Below are 15,998 nucleotides of genomic sequence, written 5' to 3'. Positions count from 1 at the left end.
TCTTTTCTTCTTGTTTTTGATATTGCTGAAATTTAGGTGTATAATTCGAAGAGGAAGAGTGTTTAGCGAGAGTTTCGCCCAGTTTATTCGCAATATCTAATTTATCAGTAAGTAATTGATCTCCATGTTTAAGATGATGGACAGTAGATTTAGTACCTTTACCTTTGATTTTCTGGACCATGTTCCATACCTTGGACATGGGTGTCCGAGAATTTATTTTGGATACATAATTTTGCCAAGATTGGCGTTTGTTCTGTTGAAAAGTACACCGCGCTTTAGCATTTAAAATTTTAAATTTATTTAAATTATGCACCATGGGATGGCGACGGAAATAATGTTCTGCCTTTTTCCTTGCCTTCCTAGCTTGTTTGCACTCATCGTTGAACCATGGTTTTCTTATGTGTAGAACTGCAGAGGACTTTGGTATACACTCATCAACTATGGAGTTCAGTGGATCAGAAAAGCATTTAATAGCATCAAAACGTTCAGGTTTAAGTTTCTCAGCACACAGTGTTTCATATAAATCCCAGTTAGCCTTTTTAAAATTTCGTCTTGATGATGGAGGAACATCGGATGGAGTTACAGCTTTTAATACAGTAGGAAAACTGACCATTCGAATTCATTTAGTAGTTCTGAATTTGTCAATGACAAGTCAAGAGCAGAATAGGTCCCTGTCCCAGGGTGTAAATATGTGTTGGAACCATCATTATAAATACATAAATCATTGTCAGAACAAAAGTCCTCCAACAATTTACCTTTAGCGTTTGTAGTTACACTACCCCAGAGTGGGTTGTGTCCATTTAAATCTCCCATTATAATACAGGGCTCCGGGAGTTGGTCATACAGGGTTCCGGGAGTTGGTCATACAGGGCTTGGAGATCAGTTTTGGGAAACGTCGAAGATGGCAAAATATAGAGAGAGCATAGTGTAAACGCTATATGTAAAGTAATTCTCACTGCAACAGCCTGCATATTAGTATTAAGTGAAACAGGGCTTTGAATAACGTTTTGTCTGACTAGAACGGATGACCCGCCAGTGGCCCTATCACCCGGAGGTGAAAAACAATGATATGCATTAAAATGACGAAGGTCAAATGTATCTGTCTGTTTTAAAAATGTCTCTTGGAGACATATCGCTGAAGGTGTGAAATCTTGGACTAATAGCTGTAATTCATGTAAATTAGTCCTCAATCCTCTGCAGTTCCACTGTACAATGTTATTGGAATAAACTATCTTTTGGGGAGATTTATTGGGGATCTACCCCGCACTCTTTTGGAGAGCGACAAGCTATGTGCCCTAGAATGGACGTTTTCAGAAACGTAAATGTCTTCAAGAGACCCATATTTATTGAACAATTGAATTTTGTTCTGTGACCCTTTAGGAGCTCTGCCACTTTGTTGTTTTGAAGCATCAGGCTTTGGCTTCGGTTTACTTTTTACCGTTTGCTGACTATCAGCTGTTGATTGAGACCTTGAATGTGACTGATATGATGATGATTTGTGATCAGGAGACGACTTTGAGGTACTAGGAAGTGATTCCACAGTCTGAGATGATATAGTAGGGGATAAAAGCTGTGGATAATTTATCTAAGTCAAGGTAGTTTGGCAGCCTGTGGATGATTTTGTTATTTTAGAGCGTGATTCCTATGTTGATTTTGCTACGGCAGCATAACTTTCTAGAAGATCAGATCTTTTTACCAGATTTTTTGCCCCAGAAAAAGAGATATTTCGAGTGAATTTGATTTTGTTTATTTCCATTTGCTCTCTCCAAACAGGACATTGTTTAGAAAATGAGGAATGGTCGCCTGAGCAGTTGGTGCATTTTTTAAAATCACTAGTACAATCTTCTGTTGTGTGTGTCTTCTCACCACAGTGAGCACACACAACAGACAATGTACAAGTATTTACACCATGGCCGTACTTCTGGCATTTAAAACATCTGAGCGGGTTCGGAATGTACAGGTCAACCTTGATGTTGCAGTAACCAGCCTTCAATGATTTTGGAGCTGTCGGAGATGAAAAGGAGAACAGATACGTATTGGTTGGAACACTTTCATTGTTTTTACGGACTGAAAAGCGTTTGACTTCGAGCACACCTTGATCGTTCATTTCAGTCATGATGCCAAGTTCAGTCATGTCAGAAAACAACCGATCACGGTCTCTGATGATTCCTTTGTTTAACGTCTTGTGAGCAGATACAGTAACCGGAGTTCCAACAAACGATTCTATGCTCATCAAATTGACTGACTGCTGCCGTTTCCCACACTCAGTCTGCAGTGCACCTGAACGTAACCGTTTAATATTCTTAACTTCCCTGGCAATACCTTGAATACCTTTGGCAACTGCAAACGGGTTCAATTTTAGAGGTGTTTTATCAACGGATTCAATCACAAAACTCAATTGATCTGGACGGTCGAAGGTCATCATCATCAACAACATTTTCATGAGGACGTTTGTTTTTTATTGTGGGGATTTCATAAGCCATATCTAGGGTTGAGATTTCATCATCCGAGCTCCCCACCCACCACGGAGTATCACAAGGACAATGCTAAAAACAAGCGGATCTCCAGCTTGCAGCACCAAGGATACCCGGATGATATACTCCAGCAGAAAAATTAAAAGATTAATAGTTCCACCTGATTGGCCCATGAGCCACCGCCTTCTGGCATACGACTCTAGGCAAAAACGAACAACATTCCTAAGGTCAAAACATTCGCCAAGTCTTTTTCTTAAAGACATATTATAATTTCGTAATTTTCTGAGAACAGTAAGAAAATGTAGCACAGGGCTTGGCGTGAACAGCCGATTGGTCAAACCGGGCCCATTCGACCACCCTTCTAGGTGAAGTCAGGGCCAAAGTGGTGTATTGAGCAACAGGAACACGATTGCAGGCTCCTATTGCCCTCAACCACCAGAATCCCCTCCTCCACCGACACAGGGCCGCAACCCACGGCAAACGGGTTGGTGGACCAAATATCCCCCCGAGTCCACTACGGGGGTGTCGGCGAGCTATTGGCGTTACCCAGCACAAACCACGAGGAGGTGGCTCGCCACGGGTGCCTACAAATATGTCAAAGTAGCAGAAGCTCCAAAGGTTCAGATGACACCATCAAACGTTTTAATAAGTTCGGATCATTAGAGGACATGGATGTGTCTGAAAACATCCAAAGTAGGGCACATAGCTTGTCGCCCTCGAGGAAATCAACGGGTAGACCCCCAATGAATCCCCCGAAGAAATAGTTTCGTCATATGTTATTCTGTGGAATTGCAGGGGCCTAACGACTAATCTTAATGAGCTTCACCTACTGGTCCAAGACTTTACACCAACAGCATTCTGCTTGCAAGAAACGTATCTAAAGAGGAGAAACACTTTTAACTTACGTCACTATAATGCGTATCATTACTTTTCCCCACCTATTGATAGAGCCACTGGAGGATCATCAATCCTTGAAACACATGATGTTATTCACAGTCCTGTGACACTCAAAACTAATCTTCAAGCAGTTGCAGTGCGAATTACTTTCAACGTTAGGCTTACTTTGTGTTCATTGTACAATCCACCTTCATCAACTCTATGCAGACTGATCTACAGACTCTCTACGATCAATTACCCAAACCATGTATTCTCGTGGGTGATCTAAATGGGCACAACCCACTTTGGGGTGGTGTAACCACAAACACAAAATGTCAGGTTCTGGACGATTTCAGAATAATAATTTATGTATATATAATGATGGTACAAACACATATTTACATCCTGGCACTGGGACATATACAGCTCTTGATTTGTCACTAACTGATTCCAACTTACTAAATGAATTTGAAAGGTCAGTCCACAATGACCTCTGTGGAATTGACCATTTTCCTACGATACTGAAATCTGTAACACCATATTATGTGCCTCCATCATCAAGATGGAATTTTAAAAAGGCAGACTGGCCTCTATATGAAACACTGTGTGCTGCCAAGCTTCAACCTGAATATTTTATTGATGTTCCTGATGCTATCCATTTTTTTTGTGATGAACTAAAATCTGTAGCTGATGAGTGTATACCAAAGTTCTCTGCAGTTCCACATATTCGAAAACCATGGTTCAGCGATGAATGCAAACAAGCTAGGAAGGCAAGTAAAAAAGCAGAACATTATTTCCGTCCCATCTTATGGTGCTTAATTTAAATAAATTTAAAATTTTAAATGCTAAAGCGCAGCGTACTTTTACACAAAACAAACGCCAATCTTGGCAACATTATGTATCCAAAATAAATTCTCGGACACCCATGTCCAAGGTATGGAACATGATCCAGAAAATTAAAGGTAAAGGTACTAAATCTACTGACCATCATCTTAAACATGGAGATCAATTACTGACTGATAAATCAGATATTGCGAATAAACTGGGCGAAACTGTATACCTAAATTTCAGCAATACCAACAACAAGAAAAAAAAACTATTAATTTCAATTCTGATAATGCGGAAGATTATAATGAAACGTTTCTATTCATGAACTCCATACTGCACTTGCTCAAACTCATGGCACTGCTACTGGAGCTGATAACATACAATATCAACTCCTGAAGCACTTACCAGAGTCCTGTTTAGAGGCACTCTTATCAATTTTTGATGATATTTGGACTTCCGGGAAAGTTGCTTCTTCGTGGCATGATGCTGTAGGAGTACCAATACCTAAACCTGGACGTGATCATTCGGATCCATCCAATTATCGTCCGATTTCATTAACTAGCTGTGTTTGCAAGACCATGGAAATGCATGAGAAATAATCGACTTGTTTGGTACTTGGAAACAAATAACAGATATACAGTGTGGTTTCCTGAAAAACAGAAGTACAGACGATCACCTCGTGTGACCGAAATCATTTCTTAAAAAAGCATTAATTAACAAACAACATGCTGTGTCTATCTTTTTTGATCTCGAAAAAGCATATGACACAACATGGAAATATGGTATTTTAAGGGACTTACATGATTTCGGCTTGCAAGGTCGTTTGCCTCAATTCAAAGCCATATGTTTAAATAACAGACAATTTCAAGTCAGGGTTCTACCCTGTCTGATCATTACAATCAGGATCAGGGTGTTCCACAAGGCAGTAGTTTGTCTGTCACACGTTTTAGTATAAAGACTAATAGTTTATCAATAGTTTTAAACGATTCAATTGATGGATCGTTAAATGTGGATGATTTTAATATTTCTTACCGTGGTAAAAATATGCATACTATTGAACGACAACTGCAGCTGTGTTTTAACAAAATAGGTAAATGGTGTCTTGAAAATGGCTTCAAATTTTCTAAATGAAAAAACCAACTGTATATACTTATGCCGTAAATAAAAACCTCATAAAGACCCAGAACTAATTCTAAGTGGCACCCCTATCAAAGTTGTCAAGGAGGCTAAGTTCCTGGGACTTATTTTTGATTCACATTTGACTTTATTGCCCCATATTAAATCCCTAAAAGCCAAATGCTTAAAGACACTCGATTTATTAAAGATTGTTTCTAATTCAAAGTGGGGAGGGGGTCAGACTACCCTCCTTCACTTATATAGATCACTCGTCCGCTCAAAACTTGATTATGGCTCCATCGTATATTTTGGAGTCAGCAAAAGCAGCCTGAAACTATTACATTCGATCCATCACCAAGGTCTAAGACTTTGTCTTGGTTTCTTCAGAACTTCACCTATTGACAGTCTTTACATTGAGGCCGATGAACCATCTCTTACACAACGTCGTATTAAATTATCCTTACAATACATAACTAAATTACACCCTAATGAATCTAACTCTGCATATAACTCTGTGTTCAATCAACTTTATGAGGATTTGTACGACAAGACGTCTTCTCTTGTTCCACCTCTAGGGCACACAATTAAACTTTTCTTTCTTTGGTCGGCGTTGAGCTGGAAAACATAGCTCCCTCCCGTCTTCTTTCTTCTCCTCCTTGGCAGTTGGTTAGGCCACAAGTGGACCTAATACTGACCACATTTTAAAAAATCAGAAATGAATGAATTACAATATAAACAAGAATATCATCAACTAAAACATAAATATAGCAATTACAAATCCTTATTTACAGATGGGTCCAAGGATGGTGGCACAGTGGCTTGTGCCACTGTCACTGGATCCAGAACAATGTCTTCTAGATTACCAGATAATAGTTCTATTTTTACAGCTGAAGCTAACGCCATATTAACAGCTCTTAAATATATTGAAAGACGCCCTAAACGTAAACAATATATAATCTATTCTGACTCCCTTTCTTGTCTTCAGCCGATTAAAAATTTATCATGTAAACATCCACTTTTAATTGACATTATTGAATTGTATAATAATCTTGCTACTGGCCAATACGACATCGTCTTTTGTTGGTTACCCAGCCATGTAGGCATTTCAGGTAACATGATGGCCGATCTTGCTGCCAAGGCAGCACTCAACAAATCTGTGACACCACTTCTTATTCCATACACTGATTACAAAGCGAGCATTAGAACTTATATACGTGCTCTGATGCAAAAGAAGTGGGACACCCAAGTAGGTATCAATAAATTACATGAAATAAAACCGTATATTGGTTATACCTACTTAAGTTGTCAGTCCAGATTTGAAGAGGTCAGACTACGACGATGTCGTACTGGCCACACTAGATATACTCATGCAAACCTTTTAAAAGGTGAGGATCCTCCATTTTGTATCCCTTGTGATGAGAGAGTCACGGTCAAGCGTATTCTGCTTGACTGTGTTGAATTCTCCATTGCAAGGGATAAATATTTCAATGTCAAAACTGTTAAGGATCTTTTTACAAATGTTAATTCTCATTTAATTGTTGGTAGTTTAGATTTGTAGTTAGAATTGTTGGTGGCTGTACCCTCAAAGGGGGTTGAAGTATTGTAAAATTATTGTCCTCCTCAGAGGGTACGTAAGTCCAAAAACATTCACAGTATATTTAGACTTTCCACTTTTCTTACTCGTAACATATCTGTATTTTTAATTTTTGGCTAGATATATCTAAATTGCTAACAACTGAGGGGATGATGTAAATCCAACTAGAGACCATGCAGGTAGCAAATGTACTATAAGTCCCCATGGTCCCTAGTATGGTGATCTACCTTCAGTTGTTGGCAATCTATAGCCCATTTTTATATTGTCTTGTCCAAATAGTGCTACTAGTTTTAAGTTTCCACACTAGTCCTAATCCCAATTGTGATATTCTAGTTGTTTTACTCTCCTTCACTGACAGGTTTTTTAACGTACATATGATCTTTTTCATTGTTGAATGTTCTCGTCACGATATGGCTGAGATATTGCCGATGTGACGTTAAATATTAACTCACATACTCACTTAACCGTAGCAAAATTGGGGGCTCGTCCGGGATAGAAATCATTTGAGATCTTTTTGTGAAATATATTCCAAATTTCTGCAATTTTGTAACAAGTTAATTATTGAACCAGCAAAATGGTGTTTGAACTTGAGAAGTTTGTATTGTCCCCTGACTCTGAGACAGTTAGTCAGTTAAGGAAATCAGATTTATTGCAAATTTCTTCACATCTCTAACTTGATGCCAAACCTGCAATGAGGAAATTTCAGATTTTGAAAATTGTTTTGAACCACTGTGTTGATGAAGGAATTTTTTAAGATGGTGTTTTGGAAATGGTGCCGGAGGTATGTTCAGTCCAGTTAGAAATGAAAAAATTAGAAATGGAAATGGAAAATGTTTGAGATGGAGAAGGAAAGAGAAAAAGAAATAGAAAGAGACCGAAATAGAAAGGAATTAGAATTGAAGAAATTAGAAATTGACAAAGAAATTGCTCTAAAAAAACCTCAGTCCTTCAATTCTTCCACTTTTGACATTGCAAGGCATGCTAGGCTTGTACCCCTTTTAATGAGAAAGAAGTAGACAAATATTTTCTACATTCTGAGAAGGTTGCCGAAAATCACAAGTGGCCTAGAGAGTCATGGACTATGTTACTGCAAACTGTTTAGAAGGGTAAAGCTCAGGATGCGTATTCGGCTTTGTCAGTACAGCAAAGCTAAGATTTTGATGTTGTTAAGAGGACACTTTTGAAAGCTTATGAGTTAGTGTCTGAGGCTTATCGTCAGAAATTCAAAAATGCTCACAAAAGGGATAATGAGACTTTTGTAGAGTTTGCTAGAGAAAAGGAAACATTGTTTCATAGGTGGTGTGGGTCTAAGGAGGTCACAGATTTTGATGGTTTGAGACAGTTAGTGTTGATGGAAGATTTCAAGCAGAGTGTTCATGCTGACCTCAAGACTTCTTTGAATGAACAAAAAGGTTGATGACTTACATAAGGCAGCAGTGTTGGCAGATGATTATTGTTGGACTCACAAGAGTTCTTTTAAGTCTCCGGGTAATACAAAGTTTTCTGGCCAAAAAAGGCTTTTCCCCAGTTAAGACTTCAGGACATGCAGGTTACAGTGGTGTTAGAACAGGTTCAAATTCTAGTGGCAAGCAGTCACATACTTTTCAGTCTAAGCCTAAGACTACCAGTGGTTCTGATCCTGTTTGTGCATATTGTAAGAAGCCAGGTCATTTGATTTCTGCATGTTACAAACTCCTCTTTAACAATCAGGCTATAGGTTCCCCAAATGCTTTTGTGTCCATCGCACCTAAGCCTTTCTTTCCAGGTAGTTCTGAGGAGGGTCTTGTCTGTGAGAATAAGTCTCCAGATTCTGTAGTTCAGAAGGAGTTTTTGCCCTTTGTGTATAAGGGTTCTGTGTCACTTATGGGAGATAAGTCTACCCCACATCTTTATTATCTTGAGGGAAACTGGAGCTGTCCAATCTCTGATTTTGAAGGATATTTTGCCTTTTTCTGATGAGTCTTCAGCTAACTCAACTGTTTTGCTTCAGGGTATAGGTGGCAATTCTTCTGCTCCTCTCCATTTTGTGAATTTGACCTCTGATCTGATTTCAGATGAGGTGTAAGTTGGTGTTCTTTACTCTCTCCCAGTTCCGGGTGTCGATTTGTTGATCGGTAATGATCTTATGGGGTCCAAAGTTGGCGCTGATCCTATTGTCACTGTTTCAGAGTTCAGATAGTACACAAAAGTTGAAGGATGAATTTCCGGGTATTTTTCCTTTTTGTGCAGTGACTCGTTCAATGTCGAAAGGCATTTCTTCCAAGACTTCTTTGCAGAATGATACCATTTATGATTTGTCAGGTACTTTTATGGATCATTCTTTGTGTGAGGTGGAGACAGAGGACTTATCTTCAAAGAGTAGTAGCTCATCAGGACTTCTTGATAAGTCAGATAGTTTGTCAGGTGGTGAATACATTCTTTCCAGAGAGCAGCTTATTAGTGCACAGGGTGAGGATGTTGAAATGCAGAAGTTGGCTAGTAAGGCTGTTTCTTTTGAGGAGGTTAGCAAGGTTCCAGTTTGTTATTACCACAAGGATGGTGTTCTGATGAGGAAATATAGGTCGCCGGATGTTCCTGCGGAGGATGAATGGAAATTGTACCATCAAATTCTGGTACCAAAATTATTTCGAAAACATGTACTTTCATTGGCCCAAGAAAGTCCCATGGCAGGTCATTTGGGTGTAAACAAAACTTGTGAGAAAAGTTTGGCACATTTCTTTTGGCCCAGTTTGAGACAAGATGTGGCTGAATTTTGTAAGACCTGTCACGCATTCCAAATTGTTGGAAAACCAAATCAGAAAATTCCTTCTGCCCCCCTGAAACCTATACTGGCTTTTGACTAGCCTTTCAGTAGTCATTGTTGGTTGTGTTGGTCCACTACCTAAGACAAAGTCTGGTAATCAGTATTTGCTCACCATCATGTGTGCTTCTACCAGATTTCTTGAAGCAATTCCACTTCGTAGGATTGTTGCTCCTGTGATTGTCAAAGCTTTGATCACGTTTTTCATCCTAGTTGTTTTGCCAGATGTTCAGTCTCAAATCAGGGCTCAAATTTTATGTCTAAGGTGTTTCAAGGAGCTATGTACCAGTTAGGTATTAAACAAGTTAAGTCTAGTGCTTATTATCCAGAGTCACAGGGAGCTTTAGAGAGGTTTAATCAAACTTTGAAGAATATGATCAAGACTTATTGTTTTGAGACAGAGAAAGATTGGGATGAGGGTGTGCATTTGTTGTTGCTTGCTGTCAGAGAGTCAGTTTAGGAAAGTTTAGGGTTTAGCCCCTTTGAACTTGTATTTGGTCACAATGTGCGTGGGCCACTAAAACACTGAAAAGAACAATGGCTCAATGACAGACCTGAGATCAATTACTTAGACTACGTGTGTACATTTAGGGACAGATTACCAAAAGCAAGTGAGTTGGCTAGGGAAAAGTTTCACAAGAAAAAATGAAGCTAAACTATGACAGGAAGTCAAAAGAGAGAAATTTTACTTGTGGTGAGAAAGTGTTAGTTTTGCTTCCCATACCTGGTCAGCCACTGCGAGCAAGATATCAAGGTCCACATGTTGTTGAAGAGTGGAGGTGGTTGGCGCTGCTGTGCTGACCTGAAAGCTGTCAATGCACTCTCACGATCAGATTCGTATACTATTCCAAGAGTGGACGATTGCATTGATCAATTTGGTCAAGCCAAATATATAAGTAAGTTTGACTTACTGAAGGGCTTCTGGCAGATTCCACTTACAGACCGTGAAAATATCGGCATTCGCTACACCAGATGGACTGTACCAGTACAAGGTGATGCCGTTTGGTCTGAAGAACGCTCCAGCGACGTTCAAGACACTCGTTAACAATGCCATATCAACCCTTGATCATGTCGAGGCTTACATGGATGATGCCATTGATTACGACATGGAGTGGGATGACCATCTTAAAAGGACTCGTGCTTTCTTTGAAAGACTTTATGAGGCAAAGTTAACTGTGAATCTCGCCAAGTGTGAATTCGGGAAGGCACAAGTGGAATTTTAGGGCATGTTGTAGGGCACGGCCGGGTACAACCAGTTCATGCTAAAGTTGAAGCAGTTGTACATTTTCCAGTACCTCAATCTAAGAGGGAACTCATGAGATTCTTGGGTATGGCTGGCTATTACAGAAAGTTTTGTCAAAACTTCTCAGATGTTGTATTTCCACTTACTAACCTTTTGGGGGAAAGGTAAAATTCAGGTGGGATAGCAGTTGTCAGACTGCATTTGAAAAAGTCAAAGCCATACTCATGAATTCTCCAGTGCTGCAGGCACCAAATTTTGAGAAAGCTTTTAGGTTGCAAATTCATGCAAGTGATGTTGGTGCAGGTGCTGTCCTGATTCAAGAGGATGATTCAGGAATTGAACATCCAGTTTGTTACTTTTCAAAGAAATTTGACAAGCACCAAAGAAATTATTCTACCTTTGAGAAAGAGACCTTAGGTCTTTTGTTAGCTTTACAGCATTTTGAAGTGTACCTTGGTACTACCACTTTGCCAATTGACGTTTTTATTGATCACAATCCCTTAACTTTTCTTCACAAAATGAAGAACAAGAATCAGAGACTTACGAGGTGGAGTTTGACCTTGCAAGGGTTCAATCTTGTGATCAAACACATTAAAGGCAACGACAATGTTTGTGCTGATGCACTTTCCAGGGTATAAATGTATGATGACTGGATGATGCTGTATGTATATAACTGCATTTTGTCATTGTAATTTTGCAACAAGTTTGCCTATTACTCATATCATTACATGCCATGTTATTGAGTTACTATTGCTATGATTGTAACAGAAACTTTCTGAGAATCTTTCTTTTCCTCAAAGGGGAGAGTGTTACAAGTGTGTATTTTCTGTATATTTTTGTTATTAATTCAGTAATAATTATTATTGGGTCACAACATTTAGTGTTTTGAATCTTAATTATGATGGGTCACATTTCGTTTTAATAGCTGGTCAACACTTTTAGCATTCTTGTTTTCCGGAATTTATCTGCTCCTAGTTTTCGATGTGTTTACTTCCAGGAGACTTATTCTAGGGCATTCTACAGTGTTGACGATGTCCGTGTGTGCCCGAACTTTTGGGAAATGACTTAGTAAATATATATAAAGGCTGCTTGCCGTGTTGAGGGCGACGCTGACAATGATTCATATTTGCTGGAGTTACCGCCAACGCTTGAAGTCCCGTCAACGCCTGAATCTACATTATCTGCTGTAGCACTGATCGCTGTGTTGACATTCTGCCATAGCTGTTCTCTCTCACACCAAGACTTTGGTGAGGTTGCTATATTGTATTTTGTGACCCATTGACTTAGATTTTGTCTCTCTTGAATTGTACCTGGAATCTGCATTGTTACATTGACATGTGACTTTGTGTACCATACCATATCTGAATGTTTTATACTTGTGTTTGTTCTGTTTTACTGGTTCACAAGGGGATTCCTTACATTGTTGTCACGGTAAATTCTTAACCGTAACAAGATGGGTCCCAGGACGGTGGCGCAGTCACTTGTTCTGCTGTCATTGGATCCAGAACAATATCGTCTAGATTACCGGATAGCAGCTCTATTTTCACATCGGAAGCTAACGCCATATTAACGGCTCTTAAATATATTGAAAGACACCCTAAACATAAACAATACAAAATCTATTCAGACACTCTTTCTTGTCTTCAGGCAATTAACAATTCATCATGTAAACATCCTCTTTTAATAGAAATTATTGAACTGTATAATGATCTTGCTAAAGGCCAATATCGTCTTTTGTAGGTTACCAAGTCACGTAGGCATTTCTGGGAACATAATGGCCGATCTTGCTGCCAAGGCAGCACTCAAGAAATCTGTGACACCACTTCTTATTCCATACTCTGATTACAAAGCTAGCATTAGAAGATACATCCGTGACCTGATGCAAAAGAAGTGAGACCCCCAAGTAAGGTATAAATAAATTACATGAAATAAAACCGTATATTGGTTACACCTACTTGGGCTGTCAGTCGAGATTTGAAGAGGTTATTTATGTCGTATTAGCCATACAAGATATACCCATGAGTAAAAAGGTGAGGATCCTCCATCTTGCATCCCTTGTGATAAGAGAGTCACGGTCAAGCATATCCTGCTTGACTGTATTGAATTCTCCATTGCAAGGGATAAATATTTCAATGTCAAAACTGTTAAGGATCTCTTTAACACTGGAAATTCTCATTTAATCATTGGTTCTTTAAAGGAAATTGATTTCTTGGTGAAATTATGAGTAGTATGTGCTATAAATAGATGCATTTTAATGATTGGTAGTTTATATTCGTAACTAGAATTGTTTGTGGCTGTACCCTCAAAGAGGGTTGAAGTATTGTAAACTTATTGTCCTCCTGAGAGGGAACGTAAGTCCCAAAACATTCGATGTAAATTTAAATCTACCACACTCGCCAGCAGCTGAAGGGATGATGTCAATCCAGCTAGGGTCCATGCAGGTAGCAAAGGTACTGTATTTCCCCTTGGTCCCTAGTATGGTGATCTACATTCTGTTGTTGGCGATCTATAGCCTGTTTTGTTTTTTTATATATTGTATTGTCTAAATAGTTATATTAGTTTTAAGTCTTCATGCTAGTCGGTCCTAGTTTTAATTGAAATTTTGATATTCTAGTTGTTTTACTGCCCTTCGTTGACAGATTTTTACAATATGCATATATTTCATTTAAGTGATCATTTAAGTGTTCTCGTGACGATATGGCTGAGATATTGCCGATGTGACGTTAAATATTAACTCACTGCTTGACACTTAATAGCAATTTTTACAGGTGAGGTCTAGAACTCTGGCTGCTCACCGAAGTACCCCACCTTTGTGGACAGACCAGTCAAAAATGGTTCAGTGCGGTCACTATGTAGCTTGAACAGCACCTCACAATGCTTAACATTGTTCTTCCGTATGACAGGAAAAAAGTTTTCTGAAACCCAAGATAGTTTTAATTTGCTAGTTTCTTTGTTGTTTAAAAGCACGATGTCACGCTTTTTCGACAATAATTTGGCCTTTTACATACATGTTGGGGCCTATGCACTCACTTTAACTTCTACTGATGCCCAAAAAAGACCTTCAGTAACCCATACCATAAAAGGCGACTGTGCTTGTCGTAAGAGGCGACTAACGGGATCGGGTGGTCAGGTGGTCAGACTCGCTGACTTGCTTGACAGATGGCATCGGTTCCCTGTTGCGCAGATCGATGCTCATCTTGTTGATTACTGGATTGTCTGGTCCAGACTCGATTATTTACAGACTGCCGCCATATAGCTGGAATATTGCTGAGTGCGGCGTAAAACTAAACACATTCACTCAAAAAAAAGACTTATTTCCCTTACGACTTGCCTGAAATAGAGAACTGGAACTTCGGGCGAACAGGGAACACTTGCCATACATGGAATATAAACGATTGCTCCAGACTTCGAAACCTGTTGCACGCGGTGTTGTCGGTGTTTGCGGAACTGGCCTCGGTCACAAGTTGCGTTACAGGGGACATAACTGTGAGGGGTTCGCCTGAAATAAAGTTCGGTCGGTAGGGGGCACGTGAGTCGATTTTCTGCATCATTGCATTAATTCATTCGGACTTTTAGATTTCATGAATGTAATCTTCATACGTATTTTCGCCGGGGGCTAATAGCGTGTATTAATGAGAGAACTGAAAATACTGATATTTAGAGAAGTGTGACGTGATAGTAGGCCTTTAACGCCTAGCTCAAATGCTTTTGGATAGTTCTACCAGACATTACGTACCGTAATATCCCCAAACACGCAACAGATAGAAAGACACACTTGCTATCCACTGACCATTAATCCAGATATTTATTATACAAAACACTGAATTTAGCGCACTTTCTCAGTAAAGTACACATTCTAATACCTTTTGTGGCTGAGTCCCATCTGGGATTCGAACCGACACCTAATCGCCACGTCTTACACATACTTATATGGAAGTTGGACTGCTGGTGGTCTAGATCACGTACATTGTGCTCCTCTCTGTGGAGTGTAAACCGGAACCGATGATGTGTTGGTGACATAACTCAAATTAAGCCAAATGGAAAGGCTGAAGCCAAGTAGTCAATAAATGTTTCAGAAATGTTTACATATAAACACAGGGTAAACAAATGGTAATGCAGTTAACGTGTTTACGATAATACGAAGCCGTATTTCTCTTTCATAATTATGTTTGATTCGAGACAGGAGACAATCAAGAAATGTTCCTCCACTTGAGTTTATGCAGAAAAAAATGCGAACATTGTTCGTCCTATTCAGACCATTGCGTGAATTTGAACATGTCTGGGGATTCCTGGAAGCGAAAATACAGGAACACATTGTCCTTATCATTCATCATTTCATCTACCAAGCATCACACGGTGTTCCTATGGAACATGAGCTACATACTTGTTTGTGCGGCTACTGTTTGACTTCGTCCTGTTGAACAACCTGAACCGTTATATGAAAAACGTTGATGCTCGACCATGACAATACGTCTGGTTAAACTGGGGAAATTTGGACTCGTCTGCTACTTATAGTTATGGTTGCCGACTGCCATAAAAGGTGACTGTGCTTGTTGTAAGAGGCGACTAACGGGATCGGGTGGTCAGGCTTGCTGACGTGGTTGACACATGTAGTCGGTTCCCAGTTGCGCAGATCGATGTTCTTGCTGTGGATCATTGGATTGTCTGGACTGGTCGATAATACTGTCGATTATTCACTGATCGCCGCCATATAGTTGGAATATTGCTGAATGCAGCGTAATACTAAACTCACTCGCTCGTGGTTGCCGAATCAAGACCAGCAACGGAGAGTACAGATTTGCAAGTTTAACTGCCTGAATGAACAGTTGTATAGTAGAACAGCAAAAGAAACACAGCTCTGGTTTCAAGAAGAATACATAAATATTAACGACAAATTTTCTGAGATTTTTTTAAAATGCGTTTCCTTTGCTGTTCAGTATATTTGACCGTCCAGAATATCATTCATCTCTTGTGTTTTGTCATTGTTTGTTTCAGTTAAATTCTTGTATGAACGTGCTTGTGTTCTGTCTTTTGGTGAAGTGAAGTGAAATGGGGTTCAACCTCGAA

Source organism: Haliotis asinina, chromosome 14 (genome assembly GCF_037392515.1).
Source record: "Haliotis asinina isolate JCU_RB_2024 chromosome 14, JCU_Hal_asi_v2, whole genome shotgun sequence".
Classification (NCBI taxonomy): Eukaryota; Metazoa; Mollusca; class Gastropoda; order Lepetellida; family Haliotidae; genus Haliotis; species Haliotis asinina.
The sequence above is the reverse complement of the archived record's forward strand: the minus strand, read 5'-3'. Positions refer to the sequence as shown.